The sequence below is a fragment of the Eschrichtius robustus genome, chromosome 2, assembly GCF_028021215.1.
Source record: "Eschrichtius robustus isolate mEscRob2 chromosome 2, mEscRob2.pri, whole genome shotgun sequence".
Taxonomy (NCBI): domain Eukaryota; kingdom Metazoa; phylum Chordata; class Mammalia; order Artiodactyla; family Eschrichtiidae; genus Eschrichtius; species Eschrichtius robustus.
In genome coordinates, this window is record NC_090825.1 from 81,731,778 (window position 1) to 81,753,393 (window position 21,616).

Sequence of the window (21,616 nt, forward strand, 5' to 3'; positions counted from 1 at the left end):
AGTTCTGGTTCATTTATGCTAAAAAAAACCTGTGTTTTGTTTTGTTTTTTAAATCCTATCTCTCTTGTTTCATATTTTAAAATGAGCAACGAGAAGAAGCCAGATGGCAACTTTAACACTCTGTCTGGAATATTCTTAATTAGATCATCAAGTTCATTTTTTCTATTTTTCATGTTAACAAAGGTGACAATATCGTTCAACTTTCCACCTTCCAATAACATTTTCCTCGTGTTCCTTTTGTCTCCCACCAACACCCTCCTGAAGTGCCAACCAGCTTCCACTAACAGTCTCTCTAGGCTCTTCAGGCTCTCACCAACGCTGTCCTCAATGTGTGTCCAGTTTCTCCCACCACCTGGGCTTAAGCCACTCTAACCTGTTCTCGGTGTTTTACTGGAGTAGCACCATTCCTGGTACCCAAATCTATTTTAGCTATGCATTCCTTTAAGACAAACCAGTGCAATATTTAGTGTTCAGAACAAAACCTTTTTTTTGTTTTTTGCTCACAAATATGTAATTTGGGTAGGGCTTTGAGGGTACAACTTATTTTTGTCTCACTTGGCATTAGGTGGAGATTATTGGATGCTAGAAGCTGGATGCTGGCATGATCTGAAGGCTGATTCAGTCACATATCTCCTGGCTGATGTTGGCTGTAAGTTGTTAACTAAGATAGTGCTATTGGGTAATCTGACTTGTGCCTCACCACGTGTCTTGGTCACCTCACAATATGATGGTTGCGCTGCTAAGAAGAACATCCCAAGAGAAAGAATCAGACTTTTTCTAACCTAGCATCAAAAGTCAAGCAGTTTCTTTAATATTAAGTCTATTTATTAGCAGAGGTTCACAAAAGTTGGCCTATATATAAGTGGAAGAGAATTAGTCTCCACTATTTGATGGACAAGTACCGAGCAGTTTGCAGGCATGTTTTAAAATGAAACTCCTAATCTTGACTATAGCATACTTCTCTCTTTTATACTTCCAATCCTGGTTCATGGTATCCTAAGCAGCATAAAGCGTTTAGAAAATATCTGTCCATTAAACCTCACTTTTGAAACTCTTCAAATCTCTCTCTTTTTTGCAATTAAATTTAAAGCTTGACCCATTCTCTCTTTTTATATTTCTGTTATAAAAAAATAAGCACAGGAGAGGACGAGGCAAGATGGCGGAAGAGTAAGACACGGAGATCACCTTCCTTCCCACAGATACAGTAGAAATACATCTACACGTGGAACTGCTCCTACAGAACACACACTAAACGCTGGCAGAAGACGTCAGACCTCCCAAAAGGCAAGAAACTCCCCACGTACTTGGATAGGGCAAAAGAAAAAAGAAATAACAGAGACAAAAGAATAGGGACGGGACCTGCACCAGTGGGAGGGAGCCGTGAAGGAGGAAAGGTTTCCACACACTAGGAAGCCCCTTCGCAGGCAGAGACTGCGGGTGGCGGAGGGGGGAAGCTTCAGAGCCACGGAGGAGAGCGCAGCCACAGTGGTGCGGAGAGCAAAGCGGAGAGATTCCCTCACAGAGGATCAGTGCCGAGTAGCACTCACCAGCCCGAGAGGCTTGTCTGCTCAGCCGCCGGGGCGGGCGGGGGCTGGGAGCTGAGGCTCGGGCTTCGGTGCTAGCCGGGAGGGAGTCCGGGAAAAAGTCTGCAGCTGCCGAAGAGGCAAGAGACTTTTTCTTGCCTCTTTGTTTCGCGGCGCGCAAGGAGAGGGGATTCAGAGCGCCGCCTAAACGAGCTCCAGAGACAGGCGTGAGCCGCGGCTATCAGCGCGGACCCCAGAGGTGGGCGTGAGCCGCGGCTATCAGCGCGGACCCCAGAGACGGGCAGGAGACGCTAAGGCTGCTGCTGCCGCCACCAAGAAGCCTGTGTGCGAGCACAGGTCACTCTCCACACCGCCCCTCCCGGGAGCCGGTGCAGGTTGCCACTGCCAGGCTCCCGTGATCCAGGGACAACTTCCCCAGGAGAACGCACGGCACGCCTCAGGCTGCTGCAACGTCACGCCGGCCTCTGCCGCCGCAGGCTCGCCCCGCATCCATACCCCTCCCTCCCCGCGGCCTGAGTGAGCCAGAGCCCCCGAAACAGCTGCTCCTTTAACCCCCTTTCTGTCTGGGAGGGGAACAGACGCCCTCAGGCGACCTACATGCAGAGGCGGGTCCAAATCCAAATCTGAACCCTGGGAGCTGTATGAACAAAGAAGAGAAAGGGAAATCTCTCCCAGCAGCCTCAGAAGCAGCGGATTAAAGCTCCACAAACAACTTGATGTGCCTGCATCTGTTGAATGCCTGAATAGACAACGAATCATCCCAAATTCAGGAGGTGGACTTTGGGAGCAGGATATATTAATTTTTCCCCTTTTCCTTTTTTTGTGAGTGTATATGTGTATGCTTCTGGGTGAGATTTTGTCTGTATAGCTTTGCTTTCACCATTAGTCCTAGGCTTAGGTCCGTCCGTTTTTTTTTTTTGTTTTTGTTTTTGTTTTTTCCTTTTTTTCCTTAAAAAAATTTTTTTGCCTAATAAATGTTTTCTTACTAATTTTTTCCTTATTTCCTATTTTTAGAAACTAAAAAAAAATTTTAATAAGTTTTTTCATATTTTTTATTTTTAAAAATTAAAAAATTTTTTTCTTAATAAATTTTTTCTTAATTTTTTTATTTTTTATTATAAAAAATTAATAAATCTATTTTTTAAAATTAAAAAAAATTTTTTTCTTAATAAATTTATTCTTAATTTTTTTTCTTCTTTTTTATTATAATAGTTTTATTTTATTTTATTTTATCCTCTTTTTTTTCTTTCTTTCTATATTTTTTTCTCCCTTTTATTCTGAGCCGTGTAGATGAAAGGCTCTTGGTGCTCCAGCCAGGCATCAGGGCTGTGCCTCTGAGGTGGGAGAGCCAACTTCAGAACACTGGTCCACAAGAGACCTTCCAGCTCCATATAATACCAAACGGCGAAAATCTCTCAGAGATCTCCATCTCAACATCAAGACCCAGCTTCACTCAACGACCAGCAAGCTACAGTGCTGGACACCCTATGCCAAACAACTAGCAAGACAGGAACACAGCCCCATCCATTAGCAGAGAGGCTGCCTAAAATCATAATAAGGCCACAGACACCCCAAAACACACCACCAGACGTGCACGTGCCCACCAGAAAGACAAGATCCAACCTCATCCACCAGAACACAGGCACTAGTCCCCTCCACCAGGAAGCCTACATAACCCACTGAACGAACCGTAGCCACTGGGGACAGATACCAAAAACAACGGGAACTACAAACCTGCAGCCTGTGAAAAGGAGACCCCAAACACAGTAAGATAAGCAAAATGAGACGACAAAAAAACACACAGCAGGTGAAAGAGCAGGGTCAAAACACACCAGACCTAACAAATGAAGAGGAAATAGGCAGTCTACCTGAAAAAGAATTCAGAATAATGATAGTAAAGATGATCCAAAATCTTGGAAATAGAATAGACAAAATGCAAGAAACATTTAACAAGGACGTAGAAGAACTAAAGAGGAACCAAGCAATGATGAAAAACACAATAAATGAAATTAAAAATACTCTAGATGGGATCAATAGCAGAATAACTGAGGCAGAAGAAAGGATAAGTGACCTGGAAGATAAAATGGTGGAAATAACTACTACAGAGCAGGATAAAGAAAAAAGAATGAAAAGAACTGAGGACAGTCTCAGAGACCTCTGGGACAACAATAAACGCACCAACATTTGAATTATAGGGGTCCCAGAAGAAGAAGAGAAAAAGAAAGGGACTGAGAAAATATTTGAAGAGATTATAGTTGAAAACTTCCCTAATATGGGAAAGGAAATAGTTAATCAAGTCCTGGAAGCACAGAGAGTCCCATACAGGATAAATCCAAGGAGAAACACGCCAAGACACATATTAATCAAACTATCAAAAATTAAATATAAAGAAAACATATTAAAAGCAGCAAGGGAAAAACAACAAATAACACACAAGGGAATCCCCATAAGGTTAACAGCTGATCTTTCAGCAGAAACTCTGCAAGCCAGAAGGGAGTGGCAGGATATACTTAAAGTGATGAAGGAGAAAAACCTACAACCAAGGTTACTCTACCTAGCAAGGATCTCATTCAGATTTGATGGAGAAATTAAAACCTTTACAGACAAGCAAAAGCTGAGAGAGTTCAGCACCACCAAACCAGCTTTACAACAAATGCTAAAGGAACTTCTCTAGGCAAGAAACACAAGAGAAGGAAAACACCTACTATAACAAACATAAAATATTTAAGAAAATGGTAATAGGAACATACATATCGATAATTACCTTAAATGTAAATGGATTAAATGCTCCCACCAAAAGACACAGACTGGCTGAATGGATACAAAAGCAAGACCCATATACATGCTGTCTACAAGAGACCCACTTCAGACCTAGAGACACATATAGACTGAAAGTGAGGGGATGGAAAAAGATATTCCATGCAAATGGAAATCAAAAGAAAGCTGGAGTAGCAATTCTCATATCAGACAAAATAGACTTTAAAATAAAGACTATTACAAGAGACAAAGAAGGACACTATATAATGATCAAGGGATCGATCCAAGAGGAAGCTATAACAATTGTAAATATTTATGCACCCAACATAGGAGCACCTCAGTACATAAGGCAAATACTAACAGCCATAAAAGGGGAAATCGACAGTAACACAATCATAGTAGGGGACTTTAACACCCCACTTTCACCAATGGACAGATCATCCAAAATGAAAATAAATAAGGAAACACAAGCTTTAAATGATACATTAAACAAGATGGACTTAATTGATATTTATAGGACATTCAACCCCAAAACAACAGAATACACATTTTTCTCAAGTGCTCATGGAACATTCTCCAGGATAGATCATATCTTGGGTCACAAATCAAGCCTTGGTAAATTTAAGAAAATTGAAATCGTATCAAGTATCTTTTCCGACCACAACACTATGAGACTAGATATCAATTACAGGAAAAGATCTGTAAAAAATACAAACACATGGAGGCTACACAATACACTACTTAACAACGAAGTGATCACTGAAGAAATCAAAGGAGAAATCAAAAAATACCTAGAAACAAATGACAATGGAGACACAACGACCCAAAACCTATGGGATGCAGCAAAAGCAGTGCTAAGAGGGAAGTTTATAGCAATACAAGCCTAAATCAAGAAACAGGAAACATCTCGAATAAACAACCTAACCTTGCACCTAAAGCAATTAGAGAAAGAAGAGCAAAAAAACCCCAAAGCTAGCAGAAGGAAAGAAATCATAAAGATCAGATCAGAAATAAATGAAAAAGAAATGAAGGAAACAATAGCAAAAATCAATGAAACTAAAAGCTTGTTCTTTGAGAAGATAAACAAAATTGATAAACCATTAGCCAGACTCATCAAGAGAAAAAGGGAGAAGACTCAAATCAATAGAATTAGAAATGAAAAAGGAGAAGTAACCACTGACACTGCAGAAATACAAACGATCATGAGAGATTACTACAAGCAACTCTATGCCAATAAAATGGACAACCTGGAAGAAATGGACAGATTCTTAGAAATGCACAACCTACCGAGACTGAACCAGGAAGAAATAGAAAATATGAACAGACCAATCACAAGCACTGAAATTGAAACTGTGATTAAAAATCTTCCAACAAACAAAAGCCCAGGACCAGATGGCTTCACAGGCGAATTCTATCAAACATTTAGAGAAGAGCTAACACCTATCCTTCTCAAACTCTTCCAAAATATTGCAGAGGGAGGAACACTCCCCAACTCATTCTATGAGGCCACATCACCCTGATACCAAAACCAGACAAAGATGTCACAAAGAAAGAAAACTACAGGTCAATATCACTGATGAACATAGATGCAAAAATCCTCAACAAAATACTAGCAAACAGAATCCAACAGCACATTAAAAGGATCATACACCATGATCAAGTGGGGTTTATCCCAGGAATGCAAGGATTCTTCAATATACGCAAATCAATCAACGTGATACATCATATTAACAAATTGAAGGAGAAAAACCATATGATCATCTCAATAGATGCAGAGAAAGCTTTCGACAAAATTCAACACCCATTTATGATAAAAGCCCTGCAGAAAGTAGGCATAGAGGGAACTTTCCTCAACATAATAAAGGCCATATATGACAAACCCACAGCCAACATTGTCCTCAATGGTGAAAAACTGAAAGCATTTCCACTAAGATCAGGAACAAGACAAGGTTGCCCACTCTCACCACTATTATTCAACATAGTTTTGGAAGTGTTAGCCACAGCAATCAGAGAAGACAAAGAAATAAAAGGAATCCAAATCGGAAAAGAAGAAGTAAAGCTGTCACTGTTTGCAGATGACATGATACTATACATAGAGAATCCTAAAACTGCTACCAGAAAACTACTAGAGCTAATCAATGAATTTGGTAAAGTAGCAGGATACAAAATTAATGCACAGAAATCTCTTGCATTCCTATATACTAATGATGAAAAATCTGAAAGTGAAATTAAGAAAACACTCCCGTTTACCATTGTAACAAAAAGAATAAAATATCTAGGAATAAACCTACCTAAGGAGACAAAAGACCTGTATGCAGAAAATTATAGGACACTGATGAAAGAAATTAAAGGTGATACAAATAGATGGAGAGATATACCATGTTCTTGGATTGGAAGAATCAACATTGTGAAAATGAGTCTACTACCCAAAGCAGTCTACAGATTCAATGCAATCCCTATCAAACTACCACTGGCATTTTTCACAGAACTTGAACAAAAAATTTCACAATTTGTATGGAGACACAAAAGACCCTGAATAGCCAAAGCAATCTTGAGAACGAAAAATGGAGCTGGAGGAATCAGGCTCCCTGACTTCAGACTATATTACAAAGCTACAGTAATCAAGACAGTTTGGTACTGGCACAAAAACAGAAATATAGATCAATGGAACTGGATAGAAAGCCCAGAGATAAACCCACGCACATATGGTCACTTTATCTTTGATAAAGGAGGCAAGCATATACAGTGGAGAAAAGACAGCCTCTTCAATAAGTGTTGCTGGGAAAATTGGACAGGTACATGTAAAAGTATGAAATTAGAACACTCCCTGACACCATACACAAAAATAAACTCAAAATGGATTGAAAACCTAAGTGTAAGGCCAGACACTATCAAACTCTTAGAGGAAAACATAGGCAGAACACTCTATGACATAAATCACAGCAAGATCCTTTTTGACCCAGCCCCTAGAGAAATGGAAATAAAAACACAAATAAACAAATGGGACCTAATGAAACTTAAAAGCTTTTGCACAGCAAAGGAAACCATAAACAAGACCAAAAGACAACCCTCAGAATGGGAGAAAATATTTGCAAATGATGCAACTGACAAAGGATTAATCTCCAAGATTTACAAGCAGCTCATGCAGCTCAATAACAAAAAAACAAACAACCCAATCCAAAAATGGGCAGAAGACCTAAATATATATTTCTCCAAAGAAGATATACAGATGGCCAACAGACACATGAAAGAATGCTCAACATCATTAATCATTAGAGAAATGCAAATCAAAACTACAATGAGGTATCATCTCACACCGGTCAGAATGGCCATCATCAAAAAATCTAGAAACAATAAATGCTGAGAGGATGTGGAGAAAAGAGAACACTCTTGCACTGTTGGTGGGGATGTAAATTGATACAGCCACTATGGAGAACAGTATGGAGGTTCCTTAGAAAACTAAAAATAGAACTACCATATGACCCAGCAATCCCACTACTGGGCATATACCCTGAGAAAACCATAATTCAAAAAGTCATGTACCAAAATGTTCATTGCAGCTCTATTTACAATAGCCAGGACATGGAAGCAACCTAAGTGTCCATCATCAGATGAATGGATAAAGAAGATGTGGCACATATATACAATGGAATATTACTCAGCCATAAAAAGAAATGAAATGGAGGTATTTGTAATGAGGTGGATGGAGTTAGAGTCTGTCATACAGAGTGAAGTAAGTCAGAAAGAGAAATACAAATACAGTATGCTAACACATATATATGGAATCTAAGGGAAAAAAAAAAAATGGTCATGAAGAACCTAGTGCAAAGATGGGAATAAAGAGACAGACCTACTAGAGAATGGACTTGAGGATATGGGGAGGGGGAGGGGTGAGATGTGACAGGGTGAGAGAGTGTCATGGACATATATACACTACCAAATGTATAATAGATAGCTAGTGGGAAACAGCCGCCTAGCAAAGGGAGATCATCTCGGTGCTTTGTGACCACCTAGAGGGGTGGGATAGGGAGGGCGGGAGGGAGGGAGATGCAAGAGGGAAGAGATATGGGAACATATGTATATGTATAACTGATTCATTTTGTTATAAAGCAGAAACTAACACACCATTGTAAAGCAATTATACTCCAATAAAGATGTTTAAAAAAAAAAAAAAAAAAGCACAGCACATCCCCTCAGGAAGATAAGCAGATGGTGCTCAGAGAGACGATCATTTAAAAGAAATGGAAAGGATAAATATACATTAATACATTTTAATATATATTGCTCCTGTCAACAATCCAAGCATAATCCTCAAAAACATGACAGAGAGAAAAAAAGCAGGGATAGATGATTGAATGTCACGATCTGTGGATGGGTGTTTTCCTGGGCTCTGTAGTTTCCAGACAGTTGGGATATTAGTTTGAATCACAGAGACTGATTTTATGATCCTCTTTTAAGATACTGTAGAAATGACAGTGTGAGATAGGTAAATGGATAGACATGTAGATCTGTGAAACCCAAGAGTAAGTTCAAAAATAGGCCAATGCAATATAAGGGTGTCACTACAATTTTATTGAGGAAGGAAAGTCTTTGCAACAAAAGTTGCTGGAACAACTGGATTGCCATATTGCATAAATGAACTTTGATCTCCCTCCTCAAGTCACACACACACACACAGAGACACAAACACATGCACACAATGATGGCAGGTAGAATATAGATCTACACGTAAAAACTAAAATCATAAGTCCTCTTAAAAATACTACGTCTTACGTGAAATAGTAAAAACATTAACCATAAAAAATTAGATTTTATTAACATTAAAAACAACTTGTCATTAAGAGACAACATTGGTAAAATAAAAAGTTAAACCATATTTAGAGTCCATATGTCAGACAATGAACTTGTACTCAGAATGTATAAAGAAAGCCTACAAATCTGTAATAAAACGAAATACAAACACATTAGTTTAAAACATGAGCAAATAATTTGAACAGACCTTTTATACAAGGAACAAATACACACACGGCCAAAAAACTCATGCTAAAACTCATGATAGCTGCATTAATTGTAATGAAAATGTAAATTAAAACTATGGTTAACTTCCAAGTTATATTAAAAAGAACGATAAGGATGGAGTGCTATCTGAATTCTCATACATCGCTTGTGTGAGTGTAATAAGCACAGCCTCTTCATAAATTTTTTGGCAATTTCTAATAAACACTGTGCCTATTGTATAACCCAAATTTCATTCCTAGGTATTTACCTAAAAGAAATGAACAAGTGCACAAGAATTTATGCAAGATTCTTTAGAGCAACTTTAATAACTTCCAAATAATGGAAAAGAATAAATATCCATCAACAAAAGAATGGGTAATCAAAATATGATAGATTTCTCTAAAAGAATATTCTTCAGCAATAAAAAAAGAAGAAAATATCTGTGAATGCAACAACCTGGATGAATCTTAAACGCTTCCTGCTGATTAAAATATGTCAGATAGAAAAGAGTTCATATTGTATAATTTCATTTATATGATGTTCCAAAGCAGGCAAAACTAAGTTATAGTCTTAAAGTTCATAAGAGTAATTGTTTGTGGTGACAGTGACTGGAGAGGTGACCCAAGGCAACTTTCTGAGAGAAAAGAAGTATTTTATTTCTTGCGTATTATTTGTATGGTTGAATCTGTTAGTGAAAAACATAGAAATATAAATATTTAATGCATATGTTTTTCTGCATGTAAATTATATCTTGTTTTTAATTGAGGTGAAATTCATATAACATGAAATTAACCATTTTAAGGTGTATAATTCAGTGGCAATATATTCACAATGTTGCACAACTACTGCTTCTACCTAATTTCAAACTTTTTCATCACCTCAAAAACAAATTACATACTCATTAAGCAGTAACTCCCGAGTCCCCATTTCACCCAGCCCTGTCAACCACCAATACGCCTTCTGTCCTATGGATTTACCTATTCTGGATATTTCACATAAATGGAATCACAGAATATATGTGGTTTTGTGTCTGACTTCTTTCACTTAGTAAAACGCTTTCCAGGTTCATCCATGTTGTAGCATGAATCAGTACTTGGTCCTTTTTTATGGCTGAATAATATCTCATTGTATGCATGATGGTTAATTTTATGTGTCCACTTGGCTGGGCCACAGTACCCAGGTATTTGGTCAAACATTATTCTATATGTTTCTGGAGGAATTTTTAAAATGAGATTGACATCTAAATCAGTAGACTTTGAGTAAAGCAGATTATCCTTTATAATGTACATAGGCCTCATCCAACTAGTGAATGGCCTTAACAGAAAAAGACTGACTTCCCCAAGCAAGAAGAAATTCTGCCAGCAGACTGCTTTTGGACTCAAACTGCAACTCTTCCCTGGGTCTCCAGTCTGCCTGCCTACGCTGCAGATTTTGAATTTGCCAAGCCTTCACAAATTTGTGAGAAAATTCTTTAAAATAAACATCTCTCTCTCTCTGTATATATATATACACACACAGACACACACACATATACTATTTGTGTATCCATTAACCTGCTGATGGACATTTGTGTTGTTTCTACATTTTGGGATAGCGTTGCTCTGAATACATGTGTGCATGTGTTTGTTTGAGTATCTGTTTTCAGTCATTTTGCATATATACCTAGGAGTAGACTTACTGGGCCTTTTGATTATTCTACATTTAACATTGTGAGAAAACCCCAAAATGTTTTTAATAGTGGATGAAGCATTCTCACCAGCAATATATTAGGGATCTGACTTCTCCACATCCTTACCACACTTGTTACTTTTTTAAATTACAGTCATCTTAGTGGGTGTGGAGTGATAATTTTCAACACTCTAATAATTACTTACGCTTATTGGAGCTCACTGCGATTCCATGTCAATTTGAGGACTGACCTTTCTGCAAAAAAAAGGCCACTGGAATCTTAAGAAATTGCATTGAATCTGTAGATCAATTGGTTAGTATTGCCATTTAACAATATTATGTCTGCCAATCCATGAATATGAAATGTCTTTCCAGGTATTTAGGAATTCTTTCAGTGATGTTTTGTAGATTTCATTTTATAACACTTTCGTTTCCTTGGGTAAATTTACTTTCAGGTATATTATTCTTTTGGATCCTATTATAAATGAAATTGTGTTCTTAATTTCCTTTTCAGGGTGTTACTTTTTGGTGAATGGAAGCAAAAATAATATTTGTGTGTTGATCTTGAACCCTGATACTTTGCTAAATTTGCTTATTAGCTCTAGTAGTTTTGATTTGTTTTTGGTGGATTCTTTGGTATTTTCTACATGTCATCTGTGAACAGAGTTAGTTTTACTTCTTTAAATTTGGTTGCCTTTTATTTATTTTCTTGCCTAATCGTTCTGGTTTGTACCTTCCAGTACAATGTTGACTAGCAGTAGTGAGAGTGGGCTCCTTATTCAGTTCCTGATTTTTGTGGGAAAATATTTCAGGATTTTAGTCTTTTACCATTAAGTGATGTCACCTGTGAGGTGTGTGCGTGTGAGAGAGTGTATGCGTGTGTGTTTTCCTTTCTAAATGAACTTTATTTTTCAAAGCAGATTATTAGATTGATTAGACTCACAGCAAATTTATTAGATTCACAGCAAAACCTAGTGGAAGGTACAGTTTCCCCCTCCCTCTTAGGTGGGACAGGATGTCTGGAGTGAACCAGAGTTGAGTATTTCCCTTCCCACATGTAGAAGGCTGAGTGGGATGAATTGGGGTATTTCCTTTCTCCCATGTTGGTTAGGCTGGGGAAAAAAATCCCAGTTATGCTCTGGTAAAATGGTTTCTCCTGAGGGCAGGTCTTGTTAAGTACAGAAAGCTCTGGTGTACTTCATAATGGTTCTTTTCCCCCTTCCCTCAGCTGGAAGCACAGGTGTATCTTTCTCCAATATTATTCTGAGGACTTGGTAGAACTTTTGGAGGTCAATAAAATTGTGGGGGGCCCCTATGACGGAGTCCCCTGAAATTTTTAATTCTCAGACTTATTCACACTGAGCCTCCAGCAGGTTTCCTACCCCAGCACTGGTTCCCTTGGAGGTTCCTGCTCCTGGGTTTCTGCTCCAGTAAGCTGTAATTCTCTGTGTTCATCTGTGTGTCTCTCCAATTTGGCAGGCAGTGGTTTTCCCTGTGACCTTACTTCTTTGATGGATCTAAGAATAGTTGCTGAGTTTTCACTTTGTTCACCTTTTTACTTGTTAAGATGGAATTACAACTTCCAAACTCTTTACCTGCCAGGCTAGAAACCCTCACCTTGTATTAGGTAGTATTTTTAACTGCTGCTTTGAAGAAAACAAAACAAAAAACTCTTGTCCTTTCTGCCCTTTTTGCACAGTGAGCAATTATTATTTTGTTTTCTAATGCCCAAGGGGATTTTTAAAAAATTTGTGAGGGCTGGTTTATTTCTCCTAACTAAAACCACTAAGTTATCTATATATCACAATAGGCAAAACCTGTCTTTATAACAATTAAAAAAATAAAATGTACACATCACCACAAAATAATTAATTGTGTGATATAATGTAGAGTATCAAAGTTTAACTTTCATAACATTATTAATAGTAATCCTAGTTTGTATTCTGGCAGATGGTAATATACTAGTTGGTCATAAATTCATGCAACTCTTTAAAAAAATCCCATTGCTATATTCCCTTCAAATAATCACCTTGGACAGTTCCACACAGTCTGCAAAGAAATCAGTCTGGATTTCCCTTGTCATCTCAACCCCCTGCACCTCCCGCTTGGCCCTAAAAGCCCTTGTTTCTCAGTAGAGGCTGGATTTTTTCTCTCCTCAGCATCCATCCTGACTCATCTCTTCTCACTGAGGCTATCCCTGCGCAGGCCCTGGCGAAATTCTACTACCCTCAAGTAGGTTACAGCCTCCTCATCATTCAAAGCACACTTTTTCCAAGAAGGTTGTTGGACCAATCAAAAGATATAATTGCCTCTCTGTCAATATACCCTTATATTCCTAAATTTTTATACATGGTACAATCTACTACCAAATACTAAAATAAGTTTCATTTGTATAGTATTATAGGTTTCAAATGCATTTCTTCATGTATATCTCACAATAAATCTAGAGTTTGTTTTAGAATTTCCACTTCAGTAGATGAAGAAACTGAGGATCTGAAAAGGAAGTAACCTACTTTGGGTCACAAATCTCCTAAAATTTAAATATTCTATTTAAAAATTCTGATGATTTGACTTCTGCAGATCTTTCTTTCCTGTGACATCTTAACGTTACACACATTAGGGCTTATTACCTGTTCAGTTAGATAAATGGATATTTCCATGGAATGTAAGAGGTAATCCATGAAAAGACTCTGGCACTTTACATATTTTCTACCACCTATCACTGGAGCTCATTCCACTACTGGCAAATACACAACTGAATAAATTAATTGTTTACTCCAGAAATCCCTTACTAAATCACATGGCAGATAACCTTCATCAATATAATTATATTTAGTTGGTAGGAATTAGTTATTAATTTAGCAATGATTTGAGAGCCTGAGCTGTAGGACATGTATGTTAAGGTAGAGGGGAATAAAGTTAGGTCAGGATTTGGGGAAAGTAATATCCAAACTGAAGTATTTTGAAAGTGGCACCTGGAAAATATCAAGTTCTGGCTGGTAGGAGAAAAATGAAAGGCATGGAAAGAAAGAATGTTGAGGATAACATATACAAATCTTAAAATTCTGCCTAGGAGTAACCTGGGGTTCCATGCAGACATACAATAATATGTTTAAATTATATATTTAATATATATGATTAATATATTTATATAATTAATGGACACATTTTATATAAATTAATATTTAATTATATACATACCTATTATATATATTTTTATAAGAATTAAAGGGACAGTGTTTACTCTGTGGTAGGACTTTTAGCCAACATTTTGAAATTAATAAGATCATGAAAAATTAGAACTGGAAGGGTTCTAAACTCTAAAGGGTTAATTTCTCCTTATCAATTTCCAGAGAAGGACATGAGTATGCCAAATAAAGTAAGTAAATTTTTTAAGGTCAAATGCAGGATAAGAACCAAGAAGTATTTTATTGTCATTTGCATTCTATATGCCAGCCATATTGAACTATCTTTGAACTTGCCTTGCCCTCAAATAGATGGTCCTCAATGGGGTGTTTATTTATCCTTCAATATTTAGCTCAAGTATTACCTGCAAAAGATTTTCTGAGCCGTCTTCCTTCTGTATGAATTTAAGAGATCCTTCAACATCTAGTTTTGATAATATATACTATCTATCTACCTCTATCTCTCTATCATCTACCTATATTTATCTTATATCTATATCAATATTTGACTTTTTACTTTTCTGTTCTCCCTAGCCTAGTTGAATTCTTCAAGAAATGGGACTGTATCCCAGTTATTTTTGCATCCTTGTGCCTCCTTCAGTGGCTAACTGATAGTGGGTGCTCAATAAACATTTGTTGGAGAAGCAATTGAATAAATACCTGCTAGAACTATCATTTAATACACTATAATGTTTGCTACTTATTATTTCTTTTAAATGACAAAGAAAATTCTTCTATAAATTATTGGACTACATCATTTCCCTCTACCTGTCATATTTTAAATATAATAGATACCACAATTTCTCACATTGGGTTCAATAATCTTTCTCTTGACCATCTATTATTGAATCAATTTTATAGCTACATTTCACAGTGTGTTTTTCACAGTTATTGTAGGGCTTCCATTTTTATGCCCAGTAAGGTCTCCAAAAGGGGGCATATCTATTTAGAAGGATGTATTATACTCTTCAGTTGTCATACTCCATTCCTTTATTCCAATAGCCAAATAGCCTCCAACTCTGTATTTTGACAGCTTCAATTACACAGAATATACCTGGCTTCACCCATCGTTTTTTAGAAGCTTCTGTAAATTCAGAGCACATCAGGAGGATTAGGCTTTTTAGGTTATTTCAGCTATTTTGCATTGAACAAAAAAACACATTCATCAAATTAAATGGACATTGTCAGAGGCAACAGGAGGCTATGCCAAAAAAATAAGACTAATTAAAATCTCATATGAAAAGAAACATTTTATAAAAGTTTGTCTTGCTCATTTACCAAGTAGGAAGGAAGACACAGATATTTTATCCCAGTGTATGACAGCTATTATAACTTTCTAATATCTCATCTGCTTTACACAACCAATTTCATTTGGCTACTCTACATTTATTTTTGGTATCTGAATAATATTCAACAATTTTTATTGTTGTAATATGCTATAAATCTACTTGAATATTGAGAAAAAATTGTAGTATAGAAATGGCATTCTCCCACTCTCATTATATGTATTCTATCTTATGAGACCATTATCTATTTCAGATTGGATTTATGTTGTTTCATCCATTCAGAGTCATGATTTTGGTTTCTATCTATCTCTTTATCCATTATTTATTAGGAAAATATGCTCATAAGTGTCTAGAATTGTATACATATATCTGGATTCAATAATATAAAATATATAGTGTACACGAATGTGTTTTTTTTTCTTTCACATAAGCATATCTTCCCCTGGGATTAGATGATGTTATGAAGACCTGTCTTTATTCCTAATTCAAAGGACAAAGTTGAACTAATTTAAATAAAAATTGCTAAGCATTACTCAGAGTAGACTGAGAATATAGGTATTTCAGGATCAGAATTGCTAGGAATGTGTCTTGAATTGAATTTTAACAGGTGTCACAGGGAAAATTTATGTATACAAATTTGAAATTTTGAGGGTCATTGGTGTAAAGGGTAGGTCAAGTATGCAAGTAGGCAACATGATGACAGCAGAGATCAAAGCAAGTACTAGATGAGGAAAACTTGAAGTAAAGAGAAGAGTCAATATAGATATATAACTAAATCAGAAAAATATAAAAGGAACTTATCATAAATGCAAAATTCTGATTTATCCAGTGGCTTTTAAACAGCTTCTTCTATGGTGTAGGCCAACTTGGCAGAAAGGTTGCCTTAGGTAGCAAGTAGCCTTACCCCAGCTCAACATATACTCAGTTTTCTTCACGAGTCTGTTAAAGATCTTGGCCAGAGGACAGAAGAAAGAAGAGACATATGAAGGAAATGTGAAAATAATAAAAAACTAAAGGTAAACTGAGTTGTTTAAGGTAGGTATCTGACAGCAGGGGAGAGGAGAAATCTGAGCATTACAGATGGAGAAAGATAAATCTCTATCTCTGTTTCTATTTCTGTCACTATTTGTTTGTATCAGGACTTCCCAGGTGGTGCAGTGGGTAAGACTCTGCGCTCCCAATGCAGGGGTCCCGGGTTCAATCCCTGGTAGGGGAACTAGATCCTGCATGCATGCCGCAACTAAGAAGTCTGCATGCTGCAACTAAGACCCACTGCAGCCAAAATAAACAATAAATAAATAAATAAATATTTGTTTATATCATCTATATGTAGTGGTAGAAAGCAAACAGCTGAGGGAATGAGAGAGGGTGGGTGAGAGGAGTGATTTAAATGCTCTTTATGGAGTTGATAACATGTGTTATTTGATCAGTGAGGCACTACAGTTGAGAATAACAACTAAGTTGTGAAAATTGCTTCTAGTATCATGTCAGTTTTAAAAAAGAATTTTTTCTACTATATTGAAGTCTGATGCAAAGTCTGTTCAGGTTCATGCTGTGCTTATTGGACCTTCCTAGGTCTGAATTTCTAATCAATTGGGCAATAGCAAAAGTAGGTGTAACAGCAGTGAGACGGTTGCCTAGCAGCTGATGGCTGGCCATAACTCTAGTACATACAGTAAAGGAGCATTAAACATTGCCTTCTCTTAACATCCTGTCAAGGTATATTTTGTTCTTTCTTTTCCTTTCTTTTCCGCTAGAATGTGTTCCTCTTACATTGTTGAGCTCTTACCCGTGTTTGGTTAAAATAATGTATTAGGGCAACCATGTTAGTATGGCAAGACCATGTCTCTGTAACATGCCCTCCCGCCACAAAAACCCCCAACTCTTTTATAGGTCAGTTAACTTTTCAATGTGGCCAACAATTAATTAAGGGCAGGTGTCTCAAATCAGACATCACTACTGGATATAGCACTCTTTACCTTGTCTTGGTGTAATGGGTTAATAACATCATTTTGGGAAATGGAGCATTAATAAATTAAGTGATGGAAGCTAAAATCATGTAATGTGCTTAAAGATGAACGTATTACCATAAGAAGCTACCTGTACACATACAATGTAACATATTCCTGCCTTCTCAAACTTTTATTATAAATGTGCCTTAAGAAACAAAAAACTGAGAGTGTTTAATTTTATTAATTGTGTGTTCCTATGTTTTTATGCACAACATTACCTATAATTTCTTTTCATCACTGGATATGCTTAAGGAAGTGAGGAATAATGCAAAGTAACAACATTCATCAGAGCTGCCTGAATTTGTTAGAATTTAAATAGTGAACACGTTGGTTCATTTTAAGTTTGGAAAATTATTCAAAAATAAAATCCTATATCAAATATCATTTATATTTAGGTTATCTTACTTGAAACTGCAAAATATTACATCTGACATTTCCTAAGCTGACTACCTTTTTAAAAATAATAATACCAGATAGCTGACAAATACAAGTTTTAAGATTCAACATTATTCTATACCTAAAATGCAAAAACATACATAACAACTTTACTTTTAATCTTGGGAAAAAGGGGTAACTAGGTGGTTATAACCTAACATCTCCCATTAAATTAATGGCTTTACCTAATTCTTATGTCTGCTGAATGCAGCTCATTAAGCTTTATGTTCTTTTATATTCATTACAATAGCACTTTGTGAATTTTGTGGTTTTTTTCTTTATGATCCTCCTATAAATCATTTGATAGGTGAGGAGGCTTAACCTACTTTCCCAAAGATAAAAATCTCTTCAAATAACTGGTCCAATATAATCTTGAAAACACTGTCTACTAGAGCCTAGAAGATTTGCATGGACATAAGGTAATATTTTAGACAGCTTGGGCTGCCATAACAAAATACTATAGACTGAGTAGCTTAAACAACAGAAATTTATTTTCTCACAGTTCTGAAGACTAGAAATCTGAGGTCAGGGCACCAGTATGGTTGGATTCTGATGAGAGCGCTCTTCCTGGCTTGCAAATGGCCACGGTCTAGATGTGCACTCACATGGCCTTTCCTCTATGTGTGTATGAAAAGGCGGAGAAAGCAAACTCTCTGGTGTTTCTTTTTATAGAGACACAAATTGTATCAGACAAGAGCTCCACCCTTATGACCTCATTTAACCAAAATCACCTCTTTAAAGCCCTAGCTCTGATACAGTCACATGGAAGAGGATAGAGCTTCAATGTATGAATTCTGGAGGGACATAATTCAGTCCATCCTAGTATGCATCGTAGAATGACTGATACCACTAAGAAATCATCCTGGGTGTCCCTTTTTAGTAGTTCAATAATTAGTGACCCCATTCCATTAACTCAACAAATAGTTACTGTTCCAGGTACTGTTTCAGGGCTAGATATAAAGTGATAAACAAAGGAAAACTGTTGCTCTTTTATATTTGTATGATACATGCTTATAAAGGAAAAGTTCTTGATATGAAAAGCTTGTGGGATGAGGAAAGGCTTTTCTGAGAACATTGAAGGTGAGACTTAGGATGAATTGAAGGATGTTCACGATGCCCTGCTGGACATTCACTCAAGAGGCTGGACCAGGGAGATTCTGAGACAGGTTTTGCTGCTGCACAGCCTGCAGCAGCGCCACCAGCAGGTGTCCTACCTGCATATCAACCTGGAGCTGCCAGAGTGCATTTGTTTATCTGGTGTCTGCTTCTGGAGATACCCTACGTGGCTGTCATGGATTTTGGGGGGACACAAACGTTCAATCTACAGCAGCTATCTATTTGAAACTCCATCTAACCTATATAAGAAAGAAATACTGGATTTGACATGGTTTAAATTTCCTTTTGGAGAACAGAACTCATAATCTTTGAGTAAATGATAAACACAAACTTTCAGTTGTTTAAGTTAGATAATTGCATGGGGGGGGAAATGTAAAAACGCTGGAACCTTACAGTGTTTGCCCATGACCCTGAAATAAAGCAATTATTTAAAAAACATACATACAACATATGCATATATTTATATAAAATACTAATGATGTTTGATGTCTTATTTGCTTTTCTTTAACCAGATAGCAGAACAAACTGGAACTGCAAAGCAGCTATCATGAAGGGCTTCATTGGTCCCTGCAATCAGTTGCTATGTACAATGAGGGTGCTAACAGGATATATTCATAATCTAAGTTTAAATTCTGGGAAGAACTGACAATTGTGAATAGAAGGAATTGAGTCCCATAAAATCTCTATTGTGTTTAACACTATTTGTTAAAATGAATTGATAAAAAAATTGGATTGCTATTCACCTTTTAAAGAATAGTGGACAATTAAAAATGGTTGCAGTAAATGGTCAAGACCTCCTTTAATCTCTTTCCTCCACTCATTTGACTGTGAAGTATTGACATCTGCCCATTACTAGCCTGGGTTCTCTTTATTTTATGCACTAAATTTCAAATACCACAAATCTGTCATTCAGAGAATAAGCCTGGGATAGTGACAAAGGTTGATATTTGGAGGTAAATACAATAAAGTAGGTTAGCAAAGGATCCTTTTAGGATCCTGTGGTTCTTATTTCCACAGGAGTGAAAGGGCACTAGATCATTAATTCCAACAATAACCTGTTAGTAAATATATCTTCATTTGTTTTGTCCATTTCCAAGTTTGCTCCCTAGAGAAGAAATTAAAATTATATGATCTGAAACAGTCTGAAACAGCAGGACAATTCTCTTTTAGAAACTTTTCATTAATTTGAAGGATTCACATTGGTCTTATAATCTACTCTAGAAGTGTGGTTTCTGAAGCTCAACATTGAAAATAATGGGTCAAATATGTTACAAGCATCAAAGAAACAAGAAAGGAAGTTTTTGTCTAAACTCAGTAAATGAATTAAGAGAATGGGTTTCAAGAGATGAGTAATTTAAAGTACAATTAGTTCCACTACAATGCTTGTTTGGAAAATGGAACTTGTTCCATTGCAATTGATATCACGGGAACAGTTTAAAGCATAGGATGAATTTTATGTTTGCTTATAATTTTCTTCATGAGAAACATGAGGTGAACACAGAAAACTGCAAAAAAACTGAACCCAACAGCATAGTAATACATAAAAATACACACATCTACCAGCTACTTCAGGGCACCACATGTGTTATGAGCCCCACCCATCCATATTTGGTGTCATACTTTCATTCTGATTTCAGATTACCCTACTTCCACCACTTCCTAATAACTCAGGAGTTTCATCTCTTCTGATGCCCATTTCCACAACTAAATTACAGTTCTTTTTTAAGGCAAAGTGACATATTTATTATAGTATTTATGTACTTCTTAAGAATTTAACATATATGAAACTGTGCTACCATTATTATTAAGTTTCTATTTTCCTCTCTGTAAACCCAGAGTATTTTAGTGCTCAATATTTCACAGCCAGTAATTTTAGGAATACATATGTAGGGTTATAGGAAAATTGACTGTATTATATTTAATTAATTAAAAACATCAACTACATTTGATAGGAAAAGAATAAATGAGGATAAATAGAGTTTATACTTATCTTAGGGTCTCTTAAGAACAAAAGATTAATTAGCATCATTAAAATTAGCCGTAATATGTATTAAGTCCTTGCACTGTACACATTTGTAAGTAGAGTATGTTTAGTAAAAAAGTTGATTTATAAAAGTTAATTTTAAAAAAGTCTATAATAGACCCAGTTATCTGGTATTTATCATTCTTTTTGTTTTTACTTGTTTTTCTGAGTTAAATTTAAAATAAATGTGATATATATTAATAAAATAGTGTTTTAGAATATTTTATTTACATAAAATTCTTTATGTATTAACACCTAACTAAATGTTCATATGCAGATGCATATGTAAGTCCATTAGATTCACAAATGTCAAATGCTTCTTTTGAGCTGGTGTGATATTTGTGTTTAATATTTCTTTTTTGGGTATCAGCAGCTGCATCACCAACCATTAAAATTACTGGCTTAAGATAGCAATTATTCACTATTTCTCATGATTCTGAGGATTTGCTTGGATGATTCCTCTGCTATTTTTCCTGCATTTATCAAAGGGTCAGCTGGGCTGGACAAGATTTCTGATGGCCTCACTCACTTGTCTGGCAATTGCTGCCGGTTATCAGATGGTAAGGGTTGGTTCTCCTCCATGTGGCCTGTC